Source organism: Enhydra lutris, unplaced genomic scaffold, assembly GCF_002288905.1.
Source record: "Enhydra lutris kenyoni isolate GAN:26980312 unplaced genomic scaffold, ASM228890v2 scaffoldscaffold40, whole genome shotgun sequence".
Lineage (NCBI taxonomy): Eukaryota > Metazoa > Chordata > Mammalia > Carnivora > Mustelidae > Enhydra > Enhydra lutris.
This window is the reverse complement of record NW_019154124.1, coordinates 14,887,709-14,903,884: the sequence shown is the minus strand read 5'-3', so window position 1 is coordinate 14,903,884 and position 16,176 is coordinate 14,887,709. Positions and strand designations below refer to the sequence as shown.

Below are 16,176 nucleotides of genomic sequence, written 5' to 3'. Positions count from 1 at the left end.
CTCAAAGAATCTGCTTTTGTTTTTATTATTCTTCCTATTGACTTCCTATTTTCAATTTCATTGATTTCTGCTACCATTCTTATTATTTCTTACTTTGGATTTAATTTTCCCTCATTATTATAATGTACTGAGGTGGAAACTTGGCTGATTGATTTTAGGTCTCTCTTTTGTTCTATATATGCATTTGATGCTATAAATTTCCCTCTAAGACTTGACTTTGCTGTATTCCAGTTTGATAAGTCATGTACTCCCTCATTTAGTTAAATATATTTTTTATTTCTTTTGAGATTTCTTCTTTGACCCATGTATTGTTCAGAAATGTGTTATTTAATCTCCACCTATTTGAAGATTTTCCAGTTTTGTTTCTGTTGCTAATTTTTAGTTGTATTCCATTGTAGTCTGAGAACAGACATTGTATCATTTCTATACTTTTAAAGTTTGTTGAGGTATGTTTTATGGCCCATAATGTGGTCTATCTTGGTGAACATTTCATGTGAGTTTGAGAAGAAAGTGTATTCTCCTATGGTTAGATTAGAGTGGGATCAGATGTCAATTATATCCAGTTGACTGATGGTGTTATTAAGATCCACAGCTAGATCTGTCCTGTTAAGGCAGACGCTTAACAACTGAGCCACCCAACTGTTCTTTTTCTTTTTCTTTTTTTTAAAGATTTTATTTATTTGACAGACAAAGATCACAAGTAGGCAGAGAGGCAGGCAGAGAGAGAGAGGAGGAAGCAGGCTCCCTGCCAAGCAGAAAGCCCCATGCGGGGCTCGATCCCAGGACCCTGAGACCATGACCTGAGCCAAAGGCAGAGGCTTAAACCACTGAGCCACCCAGGTGCCCTCCCAGCTGTTCTTTTTTTAAAAAAATGATTTATATATTTGAGTGAGAGAGAGAAAGAGAACAGGTAGGTGTGAGGGGCAGTAGGAGAAGGAAAGAGAAGCATAAGCAGACACCATGCTGAGCTCAGAGTTGGATGTGGGCTCTATCCCATGATCCTGAGATTAGGACTTGAGCTGAAACCAAGAATCAGAGGCTTTTTAAAACAGATTTTATTTATTTATTTGAGAGAGAGACAGAGATAGTGATAGAAAGCATGAGTGAGGAAGAGAAGGAGAAGCAGTCCCCCTATCCAGCAGGAAGGCCAAGGTGGGGCTTGATACCAGGACCCTGAGATCATGAACCAAGCCAAAGGCAGACGCTTAACCAGCTAAGACAGCTGGGAGCCCCCAAGAATCAGAGATGTAACCAGCTGAGCCACCCAGGTTCCCCTGTCTTTTGAGGTTTTGACAATTTTAGGATTCCATTTTCTCTCTTTCTCAACATATCATTTGTATTTTTTTAAACTTTTTTTCAGTGGTTGCCCTAGAGTTTGCAACATACATTTACAACTAATTCAAGTCCATTTTCAACTAGCAATAGATCATTTCATGGGTAGTATGAGTACTTCATATACAAAAATAATCCTAAATCCTTCCTCTCATTATCTTGTATCGTGGTATGCCTTGTAATTTATTCTTTTTTTTTTTTTTTTAAGATTTTTATTTATTTGTTTGACAGATAGAGATCACAGGTAGGCAGAGAGGCAGGCAGAGAGAGAGAGAGGAGGAAGCAGGCTCCCCCCTGAGCAGAAAGCCCAACTCAGGGCTCGATCCCAGGACCCTGGGATCATGACCTGAGCCGAAGGCAGAGGCTTTAACCCACTAAGCCACCCAGGCGCCCCTGTAATTTATTCTTAATAGCTGGACATGATGCACTAGGTAAAAGGAACTGCTATAAATAGGCCTTTATTAATATAGTGGTGGGGGCACCTGGGTGGCTCAGTTGGTTGGTTAAGCATCTGCCTTTGGTTCACATCATGACTGCAGGGTCGTGGGATTGAGCCCCACATTGGGCTCCTTGCTCATCAGGGAGCCTGCTTCTCTCTCTGCTTACTGTTCCCCCTGGTTGTGCACAGGCTTTTTCTCTCTGACAAATAAATCAATTAATTAAAAAAAAATAGTGGTGGGTTTTAGAGGGACAGGAAGCTTTCACATAGAATTATGATTAGGTCTCCATCTTTTAGTGAACTTGTCTCAACTTTTAACTTCACAAACTTTTCTCAGTTCTTTTCTTTGCCTTGGGTGGGACAAGATAGCTAGAGCTAAGTTGGTTATTTTCCTTCTTTCAGGTTAGTTAGGTTCTGACAATACCCCAGCAGGTTGGCCTCTGGTTAATTGGTTTCTCTTGAAGCAGGCCTTGCTAAGAAGAACAAAGTGTTCTTTTTTGTTGTTGTTTTTGTGTTTTGTTTTGTTTTGTTTTTGTTACAGAGAGAGCATGCATTGAGCAGGGGGCAGGGAGGAGCTGAGTGAGAGGGAGAGAGACAGAATCTTAAGCAGGCACCATGCCCAGAACAAAGCCCAACATGGAGCTTGATCTCATGACCTGAGCTGAAATCAAGAGTCAGATGCTTAACAAACTGAGCTGCCCAGGCACCCAAAAAACAAAGTGTTCTTGTTTATCTCAAAATGGGTCCTTTTCTCCTCCCCTTTCCAGAAATATGAGGAGATTTATCTCAGATATATATTACGGGAATCTGGCTGAGCTCCTGGAGTAAATTTTAAAACTGGGCAGGTATCTTCTTGTGACTGGGTCCTCTGTAGCTTTTAACTCTCAGGGTTGCCTGCACTGAGTCCCCAGAAATTCATCCATTACAGTTTAGGTTTTCTTACCCCGGCATTGGTTTCCACAGTGGTTTCTATTTGCGATTCCTTTCATTTGCCTGTCTCTTCAAACAGGTACAATGATTTTTTTTTTTTTTAATGCCCTTAGGTTTCATAGGGATCCAAAAAGTTAACTGTTTTTCAGTTTGATCACCCTTTCACATATTGTTAGGACAGCGTGGTGACTTCTAAGCTCCTTATATGTAGAACCAGAAACTGGTAATATTCCTCTATAGACTTACACATGCAAGACAACAGCTGATTCAACTCCAACCCTCTATTCCCCAGACCTTGGACACCATAGCTCAACTAACTTACAGTTTTCAGGTTGTAAAGTGTGTGAATCATTAGCTTGCATAATTTTAATTCATGTCATTTTAGAGCAGAGAGGCTACCAATTGGTCTGCTGTTGTCAGTAGAGTGGGTATTTGCCTCTGAACAAGGTATTACATCTCCTATGCTTTAGAGACCATATGATTCAGTACAGTGAGGGCACAGATAAGTCATCTAGCATCTGGCAATCATATATACCAATTTCATTCAGAAGTTAGTGACAAGAAATCAGGATCCATGTCAAATTTGGCTTCCAGATGTGGACATATCAGAGGCATCCACTGCATATTGTCTGCAGAGTATGTGCCCATTGGGAGGAACATCTCTGTTCTATTTCTTTGGGTACTGTACCCAACTGTGTGAACTTCAAGTCTTGTTTTTGGTCCCCCCAGAGAGTCTTTAAGCTATGCAGTATACTTTCAATAGGATATCTGACTAAAGTCCCTGGTTGATATTTCACATTTTTATTTCATACATATGTTTACATTAAATAATCTTATGAGGAAGCAAGCAAGAATAGAACAAAGTAGAATTTAATATTTTCAAACAAATTCATCCATTTTCATGAGTGGAGATTATGCTTTTACCACACACACAAATTTTTTTTCTCACCTTTCAACAAAAGCACACAATTACTCTACATTTATTGTTCTGCAACTAAAATCACTCATTGTTCTCAGAAAATATGTGTGCATATTTAGAAACATATTTAGGTTCTAACTAACCATTGTTTTCTAGCATAGGTTTTATGTTTCAACATACTTGCACTCAGAAAATCAAGTAAATGAATAAAGAGTTTTCAGAAACTCTCTGTCATATTCTGTCAAATTCATACTCATGTTCTTTGACTACCTGTTGATATCTAAATTTGACATTGAGTATTAATAGCTTGATTAATCCCAGTGATCTAACAACAACAACAACACAAAACTATTAGTTCAAAGACATCGCCAGTTATTATGCTATGTTTATGACATTAAGACTTATTTTAAAAATTATATGGAAATGAAAAACAAAGACAATCAAGATAGTTTTAAAATTACCCAAGAAGGCATGTATTTGATTTCTTTAATTCCTCTTGACTTTCCTAGACTCAGTTACCAGTCTACGGAATTGCTACAGAGTATGTGACCTCACATATTCTTGTGTATTCTGTTGAATTGTACTGTTATAAGTATCTGCTTCTACATCTTGTATTTCATATGTTAAACCAGGCATTTGTTGTACAATCTCCTCCTCCTTCTGAGTTCACATAGTTACAGGTAAACTATTTTACAACATCCATGCTTTTTTTTACATGATTCCTGGTATAAGCTCACTCTACATTCATCCTTCACTTTTGAAAAATACCTTCTGGAAGAAAAGTGTCTTGAGGCAGTTAATGGCTTGGAACTAACCATGAGTTAAATTTGAACTGGACCTCTGATTTCCTGGATTCAGATTCTTTTTAATAGCCCAAGGAAATTCAATTAACCCAACCTTCAGAATCTAATTATATTCATTGTTTCAAATTAACATTCACTTTTATCCTTTCATTCATTAAACATTTGCTAAATTTCTGTAATTGAATGTCTTCACAAGTCCAGAGAAACATGCTGACAGAAATACTCTGTCTTCCATATAAATCTGAGGTTTATACAACTCATTATTTTTTTTAGTAAGCTTTTGTTGTCTTATTGTCTCTCCTTGAGTTGATTAACACTGATGAGTAATCATTCCATCAGTCTATTACTCTAGACCACATTTCAAACTGTCAATACATTCTAACTTCTCTATTAAAGCTTATTAACCCTCTATTTGTAAAAAAGTTAGATACTTCTCTCCCAAATGCAGATGTACAGATGGTAGATTCAACATTTTTGTTAGAAAGAAATGCAGAGGCTACACCAGTCACCTCAGATAAGAAAAAAGGGAAATCATATAAAAATGATTAAAAACAAAAAAAAGCCTTGTCCAAGAGTACAGTAATATTTATTGATAGCAGAGTAGACTAGGAGAGTGCTCCAATATTCTCACTACCTAAACCATGCTTCTGGTTCTATGATCACTCTTGCTACTTCTGCTACACTTGATACTTCTCCTACTACCAACATTATAATTTATAACAAAGTTTTAATTTTAAAAGAAATAATTTATTATGTTTTTGGTTTCCTCTAAGTACACCACAGCATCATTCTATCTGTCTCTACAGATCTACACATAAGTTTCAAGTATAAGCAACCATGATTTTTTAATTTATTTCATAACAAAGTAACTGTACATTAATTGAAAATTAAAAAGTGTTAGAAGAAATTTTTCAGCAACAAATAGAAATAAGTGTTAAAAGTGGGAAATGATTTTGTGTGGCTTTGAGATAGATTAAAACACAGAAAAGACAATATGCTTTTGGGATATATAAAAGACTAAAAATTTTGCCATCTTCTTTTAAGTTTCTGCCACAAACAGAAGGCAGTATCAGTTAAGTATATTCATTTAAACATTACTGACCTTTAGATACTTTGGGAACTCTCAAATGACATTCAGAGTAACTAACAAGAGACTGGTATTCAACAATTTAATATATATTCAAGTAAACATTATAGTAGGAGATAAATTCATGAAAGGGGATATATAATAACTCAAGAAATGTTAGCAGATGATTAGGACAACTTCAACTGTATCATCATATAGAGACTAATAGAGTCTTCTAGGTGAGTTCTAATTATACTCCTTTGCTTTAAAGAAATTTCCTATGATGCCAAAGAAACTTGACAAGGCTAACCTTTTAAGAGTTAGAGAATTCTGACTTGCCCTGAACTTCTGATCTTTAACCAATTGTCTAGGGAATAATGAGGGTTTCTGTAATTTTCCACTAAGTATGTATATGTCAACCATGCAATCCAAAACTCTCATTCCTACACAGGGTCAGGTGTATTTTAACTTTTTCTCCACCTAAGTCATAAAAAAGTTGTGCTGTTGGTGGTGGTTTTTGTTTGCTTGTATTTGTGTTGTATGTCTTAGAGCTGCATATTAAAATTAAAATCACCAGGATGTGGTATATTGAAATGCCCATGTTCTATCTTTTTTTAAAATTCTGTCCCATCTCTTCTTTTACCATCTTATAATAGAAACATATTTTATAGCCTATTAGATTTTAAACAGATTGGTTAAATCTTTAAACTGTAATACTTCTTCCTTCTATAGAATATATGTGTATTCATATATATATATATACACACATATATATATTCATATACATATATACATACGCATATATTCATATATATAATACACACACATATATATAAGTTAAATTGCTTGGCTATTGTTAAATAATTTGACTTAATTGACATTTATGAAATACTCCATCCTTCAGTAGCAAAATAAACATTAGTCTTAAAAACAAACCACTCATGAAGATATGATACACTTTAGGTCAAGAAGTAAACTTTAACACCTTTAAAATGATAGATACAAAATAAAATATGTTCAAAACCAAAATGGATTTAAACAGGAAGTAAGTAATGGAAATAAAGCAGGATAATCCTTATATATTTAGAATTTAAGCATCATACTTCTAAATAATGCATAGGTCTAAAGAAGACCCTCAAGAAAAATTAAGGATGAGTGAAGATAGAGTCCTTGTTCATGGACTAAAAGATTCACTATGATTAAGATTTTAATTCTTTCCAATTCAATCTATACATTTATTTCAATCCTAATCTAAATACAGAAAATAATTCTAATAGATTGATAAACTGAATGTAAAGTTTATATGAAAAGCTAAAGATAAAAAATAGCTTGCATGATACTGAAGAAGAAGAAAGTTATAAAACACGTATTACCTAACTTCGATATTTAGTATAAGGCTACAGTAAGTAAGGCAGTGTGGTAGTAGAAGCGCTGACTGTAGATCAACAGAACTGGCACAACATAATTCAAGATTTATTATAAAGCTGCAGTAAACAAGACAGTGTGGTTTTGTGAAAATATAGGCATACAGATAAATAGAACAGAAGAGAAAGCCCAGAAATAGACTCATACAAATATAGACAACTGAATTTCAGCAAAGAGACAGTTCCATGGAGAAATAATAGTCTTTCCAAGAAATGGAGGTATAACAAATGGATATCCATAACAGACACTGTTAAGAGAATGACAAGCCATGACTTGAAAAAAGTATCTGCAAAACATATATCTGATAGAGGATGCGATGAGATCTTAAACTCAACGATGAGAAATCGAGCAACCCACTGAAAAAATGGGCAAAATATCTGAACAGACAACTCACTAAGGAAGGCATATAGCTGACAACTATGAATATAGAAGATGTCCCACCTCATTTATTTTTAGGGAATAGTATATTTAAAAAATTAGAAACCACTACATTACCTATTAGAATAGCAAAGACAAAAATTAAACAACCATGGCAAAACCAACAAAACCTGACAAAATCTCATGCTGGTGAGGATACACATCAACAGAAACTCTCATTTTTGGTAAGAATATATAGTCACTTTGGAAAGACAGTTCGGCAGTATTGTACAAAGTTAAACATGATCTCAGCATGCAATCCAAAACTCTCATTCCTACATATTTATCCAACTAGTTTGAAAGTTTGAGACCACACAAAAACCCACACATAAATATTTATAGCAGCTTTATTCATAATTTTCCAAAACCTAGAAGCAACCAAGATGTCCTTCAATAGGTAAGTGAATGACCTTTTAGAGAAATACATATAATGGGATACTATTCAGAAATAAGAAGGAAATTAGCTGTCAAACAATGGAAAGATATGGAGGAGTTTTAATACATATTGCTAAGTAAAAGAATCCAATCTGAAAAAGCTACATGGCATATTATTCTAGTTACATGACATTGTAGAAAAAGCAAAACTGTGAAGACAAAAGGAATCAGTGACTGCCAGGGATTAGGGATGGGAAGGGTGTGAGGGTGATGTGGGACACAGAGGCAGAAGAATAATTATTAAATTTCCTTACCTACTGACAAGCCCTTAAAACAGGCAGAGTGACCTCCACCTTAAGGCTTTGCTAAGGGCAAAGGACAATCCTCGCCTGACCAACCCTCAACCAGGATCCTGTAAGTCTACTTTAACAATTCCTTTAGGAAACTTTATCTCTAATCCTCCAAGATAGTGTCGACAATCATTCTCAAGCATATGGCCCACTGATACACATCTAAAGGGTCTCAAGAGAAGGTTTTATTACTGGTAATGAATGACCTTTTCCCCACACAACAGCTAGCCCCTCAAGGTCCTAGAAACCTTGCTTCCAAAATTCCTTAGAGACTTATGCCATCCCTAACGCCCTCCCAATTTACAAGTATATAAGAGACCACTCCTCACATCCCCCGGGAAGCAGCTCTTCCTGACCATGGGTCCTATCCGCCTGCTTTAATAAACCACCATTTTGCACCAAAGATGTCTCAAAAATTCTTTCTTGGTCATTGGCTCCGGACCTCACCCCACTGAACCTCACCTATGTTCTAGAACTTCATCAAGTGTTGTATACATAAAGCACAGAAAATTTTTAGTATGCCAAAAGTATTTTGTATGACAGTGTAATGGTGGCCACATGTTTAATATGCATTTGTCAAAACCCACAGAACTTTAAAGCACCGAAGGGAAACCTTCATTTATGCAAATTTAAAAAAATATATAGGAGGTTGGGATAGATATACCAGTAAGGCATTCAGGCTACAATAGCAGACTCTAACAGTACTAAAAAATATATGAAACACTTTCATTTAAGTTAGGGGGAAGCAATGCCGCACAAATCTGTAAGATTAAAGAGAAAAGGAGTTTCATGTATTCTAGTTTATGACATATTTCCATGGGCTACATGGATATGAGTTAGTAATTGTGATACTACTATACACATACAGTGGAATTAAATTAAGTAAATGGGTTGTGGATTGTGTGAACCAGTTCTCTTTGTTTTGAAATTAGGTTATAGGTAAGCAAGGGGATGAGAATAGAATGATCTAGGTGGTCATGGATAAGAAGTGGAGACATCACAATGTCCTCATATTTCACTTCAAATAGATAGAGAGGATATTGCATATAGAAATGTTTCTAAATGTGTGCCTATATGTTGATTAACATACATGCTTGTTTCCTTGATCTGTCAGATGAGATGACCTAAGGTAACCACACCCTGGTAGCAACAGACCTAACACCTGGACTATATTTTCAAATAGCACTCTCCAATAAAAACAACCAAAAAACAACTAAGGTTCCTTGGAGAATTATACTAGATAAACATGGAGCAGAAAGCAAAGAAATGCTAAGAAGGACAAAAACAAACAGAAACTAACAAGCAAACAAAAAACAAAAGCAGAATCATCACATCAATGAGGCTGTGTTGAAGACAAACAGGAGTCAATTGAAAGACCTCCTAAATGCCAAAGCTGGAACAGTTTGAATAGTGTGAAAGGCAGAAAACCAAAACAAAACAGTAATTTACAATGGAAAAGCTTGACAGACACTACTTCAGCCAGGTGTTCAAGATCAACAACAACAATAAATCACGTTAGGATTTACCCTTGATATGATGGGGAAAATGATATTTTACTTCTGTGGTCTTCTTCCCCAAAGCCATAACTCCAATTTAATTATGACAAAAACATCAAGCAAATTCCAGTAGAGGAGCATCCCACAAAATATGTGATAATTATTTTTCAGTACTGTCAAGGTCATCAGAAACCAAGGAAGTCTGAGAAACTGTCACAAGCAAGAAGAGCTTAAGGAGACAGGACAGTTAAATGTAAAGTGGCATCCTATATGCAATTCTGGAAAGTAAGTGGACATTACATTAAAACTAAGGAAATCTAGGAATAATCTAAATCTATATTGTCACTGGTGAATGTATACACAAATTTTTTTTAACACTTTGATTTAAATTCCAGTTAGTTAACATACAGTGTAATATTAGTTTCAGGTATATAATATAGTGATTTAACACTTCCTTACAACATCTGGGGCTCATCACAACCAAGTGTGCTCCTTAATCCCCATCACTTCTTTCACCCATGCCCTACTCACCTCCCTCTAGTAACCATCAGTTTGTTCTCTATAGTTAAGTGTGTTTCTTATTGCCTTTCCCTCCCCTTTTCCCCTTTGTTTTGTTTCTTAAATTCCATATATGAGTGAAATCATATGATATTTGTCTCAACTTATTTCACTTAGCATAATACTCTCTACTTCCATCCATATCCTTGCAAATGTCAACATTTCATTCTTTTAAATAGCTAATTAATATTCCATTATACACACACACACACACACACACACACACACACACACACACAACTTCTTTATCCATTCATCAGTTGATGGACACGGGCTATTTCCATAATTTGCCTATTGTAGATAATGCTTCTATAAATGTCAGGTGCATGTATTCCTTTGATTAGTATTTTTGTATTTGGGCCAAGACCTAGTAGTGTTAATTGCTGGATCATGGGGGTAGTTCTATTCTTAACTTTTTGAGGAAACTCCAGACTGTTTTCCATTATGGCTGCAGCAGTTTGCATTCTCACCAACAGTGCAAGAGATTTGTCCTTTCTCCACATCCTCGCCAACACCAGTTGTCTTTGTGCTGTTCATATTAGCCATTCTGACAGGTGTGAGGGATATCTCATTGCAGTTTTGATTAGCATTTCCTTGATGATGATTGATGTTGAGCATCTTTTCATGTATCTGTTAACTATCTGTATTTTTTTCTCTGGAAAAATGTCTATTCATGTCTTCTGCCCATTTTTTAATTGGATTATTCATTTTTTTGGTGTTAAGTTTTATAAATGCTTTATATATTTTGTATACTAACCCTTTATCAGATATGTCATTGCAAATATCTTCTCCCATCCCAGAGGCTGCCTTTTAGTTTGTTGTTTCATTCACTGTACAGAAGCTTTTAATTTTGATATAGTCCCAATAGTTTATTTTTCCTTTTGTTTGCTTTGCCTCAGGAGATATAACTAGAAGTTGCTACAGCCTATAATCAAAGAAATTACTGCCTGTGTTCTTTTCTAAGGCTTTTATAGATTCGGGTCCTACATTTATGAAATTCATTTTTAATTTATTTTGTGTCTGATGCAAGAAAGTGGTCTTCCGTTCTTTTGCATGTAGCTGTCCAGTTTTCCCAGTACCATCTGTTGAAGAAACAGTCTTTTCCCCTTGGATATTCTTTCCTGCTTTGTCAACGATTAATTGATCATATCATTGTGGACTCATTTCTGGTTTTTCTATTCTGTTCCCTTGATCTATGTATCAATTTTTGTATTGCTACCATACTGTTTTGATTACTAAAGCTTTATAATGTAACTTGAAGTCAGAAGTATGATGCCTTCAGCTTTGCTTTTCTTCATCAAGGCTGTTTTGGTGGCTTTTTTTTTTTTTTTTTTGTGATTCCATACAAATTTTAGGATTGTTTATACCAGCTCTGTGAAAAATGCTATTGGTGCTTTGATACGGAATTTGCATTTAAAATATGTAGATTGCTTTGGTAGTATAGACATTTTATTTTTTTAAAGATTTTATTTATTAGAGAGAGAGAGTGAGTAGGGGGAGGAGGAGAGAGGAAGAGAGGAATTCAAGCAGGCTCCATGCTGAGCCCTGAGCCCAGTGTGGGACTCGATCTCATGACCCTGATGTCATGACCTGAGCTGAAACCAAGAGTCAGAAACTTATTTAACTGAGCCACCCAGGCACCCCTGTATACACACTTAAAAAGTATTTGTTCTTCTAATCTAAGAGCATAGAATATCTTTCCATTTCTTTGTGTCATCTTTAATTTCTTTCATAAGTATTCTATAGTTTTCAGAGTACAAATCTTTCACCTCTTTGGTTAGGTTTATTCCTAGGTATCTTGTTTTTTTTGTGCAATTGCAAATGGGACCACTCCTTAATTTGTTCTTCCTATTGCTTCACTATTGGTGTATAGAAATGCAACAAATTTCTGTATGTTGACTTTGTATCCTGTGATTTTAATGAATTTGTTTACTAGCTCCAGCAGTTTTTTTGGGGAGTCTTTGGAATTTTCTGTATTAAATGTCATGTCATCTGCAAATAGTGAAGGTTTGACTTCTTTCTTGCCCACTTGGGTGTCTTTTATTTCTTTTTGTTGTCAATTGCTGTAGTTAGGATTTCCAGTATTATGTTAAATAGCAGTGGAGAGAGTGGATATCCCTGTCTTGTTCCTACTGTGAGGAAAAGCTCTGTTTTTTCCCCATGGAGGATGATATTAGCTTTGGATTTTTCATAGATAGTTTTTATTATGTGGAGGCATATTCTTTGAAACCTACATTTGGGGGGGGTGTTTGTCATGAATGGGTTTTGTATTTGTCAAATTTTTTTTTGCATCTATTGAAATGATCATATGGTTCTTATCCATTCTTTTATTTATGTGATGTATTATTTTGATTCATTTGTGAATGTTGAATAAATATTCACAACCCAGAAATAAATCCTACTTGATTGTGGTGATTTTTTAAGAGTATTATTGTATTCTGTTGGCTAGTATTTTGTTGAGGATTTTTTCATCTATGTTCATCAGAGACAATTGAGAGACAATGGCCTGTAGCTTTTTTTTTTTTTTTTTTTTTCAGTTATCTGTATCTGGTTGTGGTAGTCAGGGTAATGCTGTCCTTACAGAATGAATTTGGAAGTTTTCTTTCCTTTTCTACTTTTTGAAAGAGTTTGAGAAGAATAGGTATTAATACTTCTTTAAATGTTTGGGAGAATTTGCTTGTGAAGCCATATTTGTTCTGAACTTTTGTTGTTTGTTGAGAGTTGTTTATATATATATATATATATATATATACATATATATATATATATATATTTTTTTTTTTTTTTTTTTTTACTGATTCAACTTCCTTCCTAGCAATCTGTTCAAATTCTCCATTTCTTCCTGTTTCAGTTTTCGTAAGTTATATATTTCTAGGAATTTATCCATTTCTTCTAGGTTGTCCAATTTGTTGTCATATAATTTTTCATAATATTCTGGTTTGGTTGTTATTTCTCCTCTCACATTTGTGATTTTGTTTATTTGAGTCCTTTCTCTCTCTGTCCTTCTCTCTTTTTGATTAGTCTTGCTAGCTGTTCATAATTTTTCTTTCCATTTTTTCAAAGACCAGCTCCTGGTTTCATTGACTTTTTTTTTTAAAGTTTCTATATCATTTATTTCTACTCTAATCTTTTTTATTTCCTTCCTTCTATTGTATTAAGGCCTTGTTTGTTGTTGTTTTTTTTCCTAGTTCTTTCACATGGAATGTTATGTTGTTTGTTTTAGATTTTTCTTGCTTCTTGAAGTCGGCCTGTATTGCCATATACTTCCATCTTAGGATGATTGCTTTTGCTGCATCCCAGAAGTTCTGGTCTGTTGTGTTTTCACTTTCATTTGTTTCCATGCACATTTTATTTCTTCTTTCATTTCTTGGTTTACGCATTCATTCTTTTGTAGCATGTTATTTAACCTCCATGTATTTGTGGTCTTCCCAGATTTTTTTCTTGTGGCTGACTTCTAGATTCATAATGTTGTGGTCAAAACAGGTGCATAGTATGCACCTTCAGTCTTCTTATATTTGTTGAGGTCTGTTTTGTGGCCTAAGATGTGATGTATTATGGAGATTGTTCCATGTGTACTTCTAAAGAATGTGTATTCTGCAGTTTTAGGATGGAATGTTCTGAATATTATCTGTTAAGACCATCCGGTTCCAGTGGTCATTCAGAACTATTGTTTCCTGTTGATTTCTGTTTAGATGATCTGTCCATTGATGTAAGTGGGATGTTAAATTCCTTTAGTATTATTGTATTATTATAATGGGTTCCTTTACATTTATTATTGGTTTATATGCCTCTGTACTCCCATATTGGGTGCATAAATATTTACAACTGTTATATCTTTTTGTTGAATTGTCCTCTTTATTATTATATAGAGTTTTTCTTTGTCTCTTATTATAGTCTTTGTTTTGAAGTCTACTTTGTCCTCTATAAGTAGCAATACTTATATATTTTACCTCATTTGCATGATAAATGTTTCTTTATCCCTTCATTTTCAATCTAAAGTTCTCTTTAGGTCTAAAGTGAGTCTTTCGTAGGGCACATATAGATGAGTCTTGTTTTTTTTACCCATTCTGTCACCCTATTCCTCTTGATTGGAGTGTTTCCTCCATTCACATTCACAGAAGTTATTGACAGATATGTAATTATTGTCATTTTATTGCTGGTTTTCTGGATATTTTCTCTGATCTTTTCTTGCCTTTCTTTTATGTTTTGCTGATTATCTTTAGTGATATATTTGGATTTCTTTCTCTTTATCCCTTGCACATTACTGGTTTTTCATATTCAGTTGCCATTAGGTTTGTAATATAACCTCTTCTGCAGACAGCAGTTTATATTAAATTGATGATCATCAGTTTTGGACACATTCTTTTCTCCTCTTCTCCCCACATTGTAGGTATGTGTTATTAAATTTTATAACCTTTTTTTGTGAGTTCTTTCACTTATTTCTTACAGAAATATTCATTTTTATTACTTTTGTGATTCCTGCTTCATACTGCCACTTTGTGTCACACCTTTCCCCTCAAAGAGTCCCCTTTAATATTTCTTACAGGACTGGTTTAGTGATCATGAACTCCTTAGGTTTTGTTTGTCTGGGAAACTCTTTACATCTTCTTCTATTCTAAGTGATAGCTTTGCTGGATAGAGTATTCTTGGCTGAAGACTTTTCTCACTCAGCGCATTGAATATATCATGTCACGACTTTCTGTCTTGCCAAATTTCTTTTGACAATCTCTTGCTGGCCTCATGGGTTTTCCACTGTAAGTTAAGGACATCTTTTGTCTTGCTGCTTTTAGGATTTTTTTTCTTTATCACCATATTTTGCAAATTTAATTACAATTTTCTTGGCGTGGGCCACTTTTCTTGATTTTGATGGGAGTTCTATGTGTCTTCTGGATCTGGACATCTGTTTCCTTCCCCAGATTAGGGATGTTTTCAGCTATTATTTCTTCAAATAAACTTTCTGCCACCCCTTTTTCCTCTCTTCTTCTTCTGGGACTCCTATAATATGAAAGTTAGTATATTTTATGGAGTCACTGAGTTCCCTAAGTCTGTTCTCATTTTGCATAATTCTTTCTCTCTTTTATTTAGCTTTATTACTTTCCATTACATTGTCTTCTAGGTTATTAAATCATCCCTCTGCTTCTTTCGGCCTCCTGTTCATTACATCAGGAGTGTTTCTAATCTCATTTATTGCATTCTTAATCTCTTAATCTCTCTTTTATCTCTGTGGGAAGGACCTAACTGATGTCTTCTATTCTTTTCTCAAGCCCAGTGAGTATCCTTATCATTGCCACTTTCTTCCTTTTTGGGGGAAAGTGGGTGCTATTTATTCTTGACAAATATTCCACATCCATGATCCTCTCCAGTCAGAAGTTCTTTGAAATTCTGCCCATGGCCTTTGCTAGTCAAATGATGGAGTCATTGGACTCCCCCATCCATCAAATGGTCCCAAAGATAGTGTTTGTTTTAACCTGGCTATTAAAATTGCTTGTCACCTTGTCAACCTCAGCCACATCTATCTGGATGGACCTGTAGTCCTTGGAGATCATGATATGATTGTTGGCAGTGCATTTTCAGGCAGGTATTGGTCCATGAACTCACAGGCAATGTTCTGCATATAGAATATTGCCACCACCACTGGTGCAAGTGCAGAAAAGCCATTTTACATTTTGACTAACAGTGTATTAGCCTTTCAGTTCCTCTATATCCTTGTCAACACTTTAGTTCTTTTTTTTTTTAATTAAGCCATTATAATAGGGATCTAGTGACACTGTGGTTTTGCTTTATGTTTCCTTTCTGATCAATGGCTTTGAACACTTTTTCATATATTTATTGGAAATCTATACCTTCTTTGAAGAGGCTATTTAAGTGTTTTTAGTTTTTTGTTTTGTTTTGCTTTCTTATTATTGACTTTTGAGACCTCTCTGTGGATTCTATCTACAAGTCTTTCATCAGATACAAGATTTGCAAAAATATTCTCTGAGTCTGTAATATGTGTTTATGTATTTCTACTCTCCTAACATGACTTTTGAAAAGCAGAAGTTTTTACTTTTCACAAAGTCCAGTTTA

The 16,176-nt window shown here is 34.9% G+C and overlaps 1 pseudogene; it reads right to left on the bottom strand.

The window, feature by feature from the left end:
• Positions 1-15,473: 15,473 nt before the first annotated feature.
• On the bottom strand, positions 15,474-15,724 carry LOC111155201 (annotated as a pseudogene).
• Positions 15,725-16,176: the final 452 nt, after the last annotated feature.